At 35.8% G+C, this 8,158-nt stretch overlaps 1 long non-coding RNA gene across 1 annotated transcript; it reads right to left on the reverse strand.

Moving 5' to 3' along the window:
• Positions 1 to 273: 273 nt before the first annotated feature.
• LOC143694861 (uncharacterized) lies at positions 274 to 7,914 on the reverse strand. Its single transcript, XR_013183588.1, has 3 exons — positions 7,830 to 7,914; positions 2,277 to 2,366; positions 274 to 1,393 (listed from the first exon to the last, which is right to left on the reverse strand). It is a non-coding gene; the product is annotated as an uncharacterized LOC143694861 (long non-coding RNA).
• Positions 7,915 to 8,158: the final 244 nt, after the last annotated feature.

Genomic DNA, 8,158 nt, shown 5'->3' on the forward strand with positions numbered 1-8,158 from the left:
ACTTCTTCGGGTTTTGGCTTTGTTGAAATAACAAAAAATCCTTGAGCTGATCCAATTTATCGTTCTTAAAATTTAATCACAGTTACTCAGAACTTACAACAACAACTAACAAGAGAGAAACTTTTCCCATACTCCAGCCTGCACAAATATTTTGCCTCGATGTCACCAGAACATTTTTCAAGAGCAGAGCAATTTTAAGCTGGAATATCTGAATTTTAAGAGGCTTTTTCCTGAAGAAAAGTCACACTGAAATACTGAGGGGTGAAAATTGTGAGGAAGGAAAAGGAGTGGTAGGGAGAGACTGGAGCAGGGGTGGAGAGGTGGAAAAGGAGATGGGAGAGGGCAGCCAGCAGTGAAATTCTGGAGAGAACCACAGAAGAGGCTGCAGGATTTGCTGGCACAACTTTCTGACCAAAAGAAATGTTTGTGATTTAAACAGAGGAGTGGAGATAATTTATTGTTATTGTTATATTTAATAAGTGCATTGTGGAAGGAGCCAGAGGAAAGAGGAATGGAGACAGCTGCAGGGCTGATTTACAGTGACATTTGAGGACGAGAGAATGCTGTGAAAACAGCAATTCTTTTGAGGGGGGGGAAAGGAAAGACAGAAAGTGAAAAAAATCAGATTTGAGGGTTATGATCAAGAATTCTTGTACCTTATAACTAAAGCAGAGGAGATTCATGACCTCAAGTACCTGCTCTGTAGTAAACCAGAGAGAATTATCTTTGCTATTCATGAGTTTTAAAAGATAACATGGAATAAATTAACAATTTAACTCTGGATTCAGCAACTCCTTAAATGCATTGCATGTACAATTTGAATCTCCAGTACAGGCACCTTTTTCCCCATTTTTTTATGCTTTCTAAGAAAAATCCATATTTTTCTTCCAGCACTTTCCCTCTTTTTTATCTTTTCTATGCCAAACGCAGAGTTCTAGAACAAAAATTGGTATTTATCATTGTAATCCAAAACTTCTGTGCTATTTTAACCTTTATTTAAGTTTTTGCCACTAAGTTTATGAGGTTTTCATATTTTATATGAAATATTTCATATTTTAGGCTGCTACTGGTGTTTCTCTGATTGCTAATAAAAATAAGTACCCAAAAGACAATTACATGCAGTAAAGAAGGAATGTAATTACATCTAACAATGGCAAAAAAATGGATTTTTTAAATGGATCTCTACCACCTTGGATATTTTAGTCAGAATTCACCTCGTTAACTGCAAATACAAAGGTTGGACTTAATGATCTTGAAAGTCTTTTCCAGCCTTAATGATTCTCTGATTCTAAAGACGTGTGGTCAGCTGTGACTCAAATCCTCATTCTTCAGCCCACAAATTCCAAATTAATCTCCAGGGGTTTTCTTCTGACAGTTTTACCTTTCCTGGACCCTAAAAGGGAGAAAAAAATCACTTCTATAATATCACTGACACAACTACTGCAATATATTCCCCCAGAGAGATAAATTCTTTCTTGTCTTCACTAATGATATGGGGGGAAAAAAAAAGCAAAAAGGGAAAAATCAGCAAATTTCACCCAAATGAAATTAGGAAATCAAATACAGCAAATAGAGACATTAGAGATGTGGATGAGAATGAACTCAAATGCTTCAAAATAATATAGTTTTGGAAAAAAGAAAGATTGGAAGCAAGGTAATGGGAGGAAGGGAATGTGAATGTGGATGTGCTGGAGTGATGAGCACTGACTGATGGAATATCCCTGAGCTGGGGCAGCAAACACGAGGCTCTGCCAGCAAAAGGGCACCAGGCTCAGCTAAATGAGCCAAAACCCAAAATGCTGGGCCACAGAAATCAAGTTTTCACTCGATTCTCAGAGCTCTGTTCTGTGTTCTGCACGCAGAGGTTGTGACAGCAGTAAAAAGTGAGGGTGAGCATCATTTTGCTTGGAACCATTTACAGCAACACTGAGGAATTCAGGATTCCTTTCATTAGCACAGGGTAATAAAGGATGGCATCGGGTGGGGGTTGATGCACTGCCTCTTTTGAGATAAGCAATGCTTAGGGTACAAACTGTGCCTTGGTCAAAATCAGGTGGCCACAGAGTACCCAAACTATTTGCAGGATACAAAAATAATGACAGAAAATCCTTGTTTTTGTGTCTATACATGGTTGGCCAGCTCCTTAAAACAGAGAATTATTAATATTAATATTAAATTTTACATTAAATGTAACATTAAAATGAATTTATTATTGCATTTATAAAATTATTTATTATGAAATTTATTAATAAATATTAAATTATTAAATTTCTAACCTTTAGAATTTGCTCCCACCTCAGTGCTTGCTTTCCTCAGCCTCCTTTGAACCACCTCAGCCACGAGATTTGTCTCGCACTTGGAAGCTTCTGCAAAAAAAAATTGCTTTTTGTTTCATCCTAAGGAGTTGCTGGGGCTGCCACAAGTTGGTGTTGTGCTAATATTTGATTTATGGGATGGGAAATATTTCAGGAGACACAAGAAGCAAGTTGTTGGTAGGAATTCAGCGTTGTGGGTTTGAGGCACCGATGATTTGTGTTATTTGGAGGAACATCACTTTGATTCCTCTCCAAACAAGCTGGCAGCAGTGATTATTCAGCACAGCAGTGAAAATAGATATTTACTGACACAGAACTAGATATGTTCATTAGAAAAGTCATCTAACTGAATGATATTTTTGCAGTCGGAGGGTTGGAGATTGAAAATTAATTAAGGGCAGCATCAGTCATTGCTTCGCTAGCAGGGAGATCAAGATTTTGGGAGAGGATTAAAGAAACATAAAAACTTGGTAAATTTGAGTGAAAATCAAATTTCAAATCTCCTGGACAGTCATCAGGATCTGCCAGGCTTGACAACAGGGCCATGGAATTGCAAAAGGGAAAAATGGAAATATGAAACGAGGGAAATTCTGTCCCATCTCCCTTTGAACCCCCACATTTACTCATTTACAGATCTGTCCTCTCCTCATTTGTCACTAAATTTTATTACAGTGCAAATGTAACAAATAAAAATCAGATGTGTTGTGTTTTATGGGTCAGAAATTTCCCTCAGAGCTCAGAAGAACCTTCAACATGACCCCAACTGCTGCATGATGATGATTTTAGCCACGGTTCAATAGGCAAGACTAAATTTAAGATGTTTTGTGGGTTTTTTTTTTTAATAAACAGATCCTAACTGCAACAACATGAAACTCACAATACTCATTAAAATGACAACCTTAAAGAGCAGTGTTTAACTTGCAATGAATTAGACCTTGAAGAGCTGGAATTTGAAATGTAAGCAACTCCTATAATTTTGGGCTTGTGAGCTAAAGTTTAGGATTAAACATAAGATTTAAGACTGTAGAAAAGGTTTCTAAACTTAAGTGTTAGAAGTGAGAATGTGGATTTATAGTTTAAAGTAGAGGCATGTTAAATAAGGTAAAAGAAAGTTTAGTTTTAGAGTTTAAGATTAAAAAAAATAAAAGTAGTTATAGAAGTAAATCAGAAGTTTGGAATATAGTGCTATAAGTTTGTGTGTCATAACACGATTAACTAAGAAAGCTTACACTGTAACATAAGTCTGTAAGACAAAATATGTAAAGGTTAGGTTAAAAACATGAATATCTTGGTTAGTAGTGTTTTATTATTCAGAGACTCCTTAAAAGGTTTGTAACTAAGGGCTTTGTGACTTTCCAAACTGTGCTATAGAGACGTGACCTGAACTCACCCTTCTCACTATGTAGGGGATAAGAAAAATAAACTATTCCATCAAAACCAATTCACAAGTCCCATCTCAAATTCCTTCAAAATCCCTCAAGTGAAGGAGACCAAAATCCAAGCAGGAGCCTCAGCAAACAATGAAATCTTCCCTGACCAGGCTGGGTTTGGGGTGAGAAGGGCTGGGAGCTCGCTGGGATGTGCAGCCCCTGCAATCTGACACACCGAGGAGCTGAAATCTCTGTGTTATAAATCACAGTACGATGTTGGCCTTCACATTTAGGTATTGGCTTTAGCACGTTGTTATTGACCTCAAAGAGTTTGGTGTGGTACAATTTTTAAACCCTTTTAGCTGCTCTTTGGTACAGTATAATCCGTCAGCTTTATGTATGCATTGTATACATAAATAATATATGTATACAGTGTATAAAATATAAATAGTATAGAGATTATATAAAGAGTAGTGTATATAAATATAAATACTAGTGTTTATTATAAATAGTAGTGTATATGCATAAATGTAAATATATAAAATATATTAATATATAGAAAATAATATATGTTTATAGAAATAATACATATTATATTTATATATAATATAAATTTTATATCATTTTAATATAATAATATAAATATATACTTACATAAATAGTAGTGTATATGCATAAATATAAATATATAAAATATATTAATATATAGAAAATAATATATATGTTAATATAGATAATATATTGCATTTATATATAATAATATAAATTTTATATAATTTATATATAATAATATAAAAATATATACTTATATAAATAGTGTATATGCATAAATATAAATATATATAATATATTATATATAAAATAATATATATGTTACTACATAATATATTATACATATGCAATTAAATATATTCTATATATGCTATTATATATTTTAATATATATGCAATAGTATATATTTTACTATATAATATATTTCTATATCATCATTATATTATTACATGCATATAATTACATTTATAATATTTATATATAATATTTACAGTATAGAAATATATATTTTATATATTACACAATTAAAAGCATTTACACATTACATAGTTTCTATTTTGATATTATGCTAAGGCCTAAGATACCACAAACATATATATATATATATATATATAAGATAGATATTTCTATATATTATATAATTGCTGGATATTTATTATAAACTTTTGTTAATTATTATCAGTATTTGCTCCCCAAATGAACAAGTTTCATGAGATAGGGCAATGATTTGCACTGGAAAAGGTCAATATTTCACTGAAAAAAAGGATTCTCTGCAAGCTGCAGACCTGAGAGCTGGACAGGTTTTCCTCTTGGTTTGGGACAGGTGACATTTCTGGATTATTCTAAATGTGGTCCTATTGCTCTTTTATGTGTTTTGCTGATTTTTTTTTTCCCCAGTTGGTTTGATTTTTAATATGATTTTTTCCCTCAGGATAAGATGCTTCCCACCTGGTATTTTTGAACAGAATTTTGAATTAAATAGAATTCAAACAGAATCACAGAATGGTTTGGGCAGGATGAGACCTCAAAAAAAGAGATTTTTTCCATATTGCCAGAAGGGCAAGCCCCTCAATTCAGATTATTAAATACCTTTAAAGTCCAAAAATTCTATTTTAATTTCATTTCTGTCAGCACACTGTTCCCAACTGAGGGGGCCACATCTTTTCCAAAGCACCAGCAGGAATTTGGGATAACACTGGGATTGCACCTGGAAACAGCTCATGAAAAAAGAATATTAATAACTAAAATTTAGGTTTAGGAGATTCAAAATTTGAAAGATAACTCAGCAAGTCACCATTACTCACTGTTAATTACCATAAAACACTGATTCAAGAGAAATCTAGAGATAAATATTATGATTATAAGCACTTTTCAAGATTCATAGCGCAGCAAATCTCTGCATTTTGTGTATCTCATTAATAATAAAAAATATTTTGGCAAGGCTCAGCTATTATTTCAAGGGCTCTCCTTATGTTTTTTTAAATGTTCCATAAATATGCTAAAAAAATAAATTTAAAATGAACTGAAACAAGAAGAGAATAATGACTTGGTTTCTGTATGAACACAGAACCTGAAGAGTCACAAGGACATTGGGAAGAGTTGTAAAAATCAATATTTTTCAACATATATGGGAAGACCTATCAATAACAGGGATTTAAAGATCAATGCAATAAAAATCTGCCTCTAATTAAATGTTTCATGTTAAAAATGCCTTTTTTAAAGTGTATTATTTATCAAATTGGAAGATCTATCACCTAATCTTCAAAACATCAAGAGCAGACAAAGATGAAAGAGTAGATTAATAGATTTTAGTATTATTTAGGTTTAGTGTTTGGTCAGATAAAATAAAATATAAAATCAAAAGATTTGGCTTCAGTAAAGGGTATGAGGGACTATGACCAGCTTAAATAAAGGCCTGGAAAAATCAAAACAAATGTCTAAAAAATGGCATCTGAGGAACTGCAAATTTAGGGAGGAAAATGAGCAGAAAGGAAAATGAGGGGGAAAAAAGTTCAGGAAAGCAAGCAAGGAAAAGGATTGGAAAAAAGACAGGGGGAAATGCAGCTTCAAAGATTTATGCAAATACAGACAGAGGTGAAACCATCAACATTAAAGCTGAAGGAATAAACAAGGTGGGGAAAATCCTGGAAGGTGGAAATTTACCTCTTGAAAGCCAGTTGGTTTTATGGCCTTATCTGATAATGAAACTTAATCCATGAAAAATTGACAGTGGTAACCTTTTAATGTATTCCTGTAAGGATTTCACCATTAATTTCTGAGTTTTTCCAATTAGAAGTCGGATTAATTTTTAATCACAGCTTAGTGCAATTTCATATTCCAACAGCAGCTCTTTCTTTCCTTCTTTCTGCTGAGCAGCTCCTGGTGAAAGCCCCACAACTGCAACCCCAACCTGGGCCTGGTTTTCCTGGTGATGGGAATATTTCCTCAGCAATCTGATTTTAAGCGAATGGAATCGTTTTTGTGGCCCGGGTGGAGTGAAGTGTGGCTAATTAGTTATCTAAATGATCTTGGGGAGGTGATAATTGCACTGAATGTGTGTCAGCTTCAAGCTAGCCTCTGAAAATGGCCTGCAGGAGATACAGGATTCCATAGGAAATATTCCATAGGAAATATTCCATAGGAAATACTCCATAGGAAATATTCCATCTGAACATTGCCTGGAGCTGCTCTGTGCTTTGGTGGCTGCTGGGATCACCCTGTGCTGGGGTGGGAGCTGCACTCACTGCACCCTGCTTAAAAACCTCATTTCATTAACAAAGCTCCTCCATGCTCTGATTTGTTGGTGTCCTTAATGAAGCTAATTGTATTTCTGTATATTGAAACGTTTTCATGCTTTATCTGAATAGAAATTCCTATTTTCAAATTGTTACTTGCTCCTCAGAGTAAGATCCACAGCAGCCTCTGAACTAGGAAATAAACCATGAAGAGTTCATTCATGCCTCAGAATAAGATCATCCCCGAGCTCATCCCTGGAAGATTGGAAGGGAAAGGAAAGGATGGAGGAGTCTCCCTTGCACTGCCCCATCTTTGACCAAGTCAAAAAGCAGGACCAGGACCAAGAGCAATGACCCCACCACCCTGGGGATGCCCTGTGCAGGCTGCCCTGGAGCAGGGGCTGGGCAGAGCTCCAGAATAAAGCAGGGATTCATTCCAAGGATCTCCTCCATGGATCCACCTTGGGCAGCACCAGAGCCCAGCCAGGGCTGCACCCAAGATGAACCAAAATGGCCCCAAAATGCACCAGCGCTCCCGGGCTCTCTGCCTTGGATCAGTTCTGCTCCATTTGCACCTTGCAGTTCATTGTCCCATCCCAGCTTTAGCCCCTGCAGTCCCACCCTGCTTGTTTTTCTCTCTTCAATTCACCATTGTTTGTGGTGCTTGTAACAGTTGGATAAGCCAGATAAGGATTCCTCTGTCTACCCACCCTGTGAAGAGAACTTGCTAACACTAAACATGAAGCTCAGACCCACACACTAAAGCAGCACAGAACCTGAAAAATAAAAAAAGCTCAAACTTAAGGCATCCCTGACACTCAGGTAAGGGGGAGAGGCACCCCAAGGACCGACCTTACCCCTGCCCAGCTGACCCACAGACTCCACCTCTGTGTGTTCACATGAATCAGATCTGCAGAGCATGAATCCAGCAGGATAATCTCTGCAGAAACAGGAATTTACATACAAAATCAGAGCTGTTGCCACAAACATCTGGAGTTTCAGTCCTCTGCTGCCTGGCTTCCCAGTCAAAGCTGAAAAGATTAAATCCATGTTTTAGATAAGGATCAAAGTTGAACTTTAGTATTCTCAGCGAGGAAGGGCAATCCCAAGGTGCTGCAGGGTTATTTTGCAGTGGCAATTAAACATCCCTGCACTTGGAAACAGCTGGGCACAGCTTAGAAATAGT

The sequence above is a fragment of the Agelaius phoeniceus genome, chromosome 10, assembly GCF_051311805.1.
Source record: "Agelaius phoeniceus isolate bAgePho1 chromosome 10, bAgePho1.hap1, whole genome shotgun sequence".
Taxonomy (NCBI): domain Eukaryota; kingdom Metazoa; phylum Chordata; class Aves; order Passeriformes; family Icteridae; genus Agelaius; species Agelaius phoeniceus.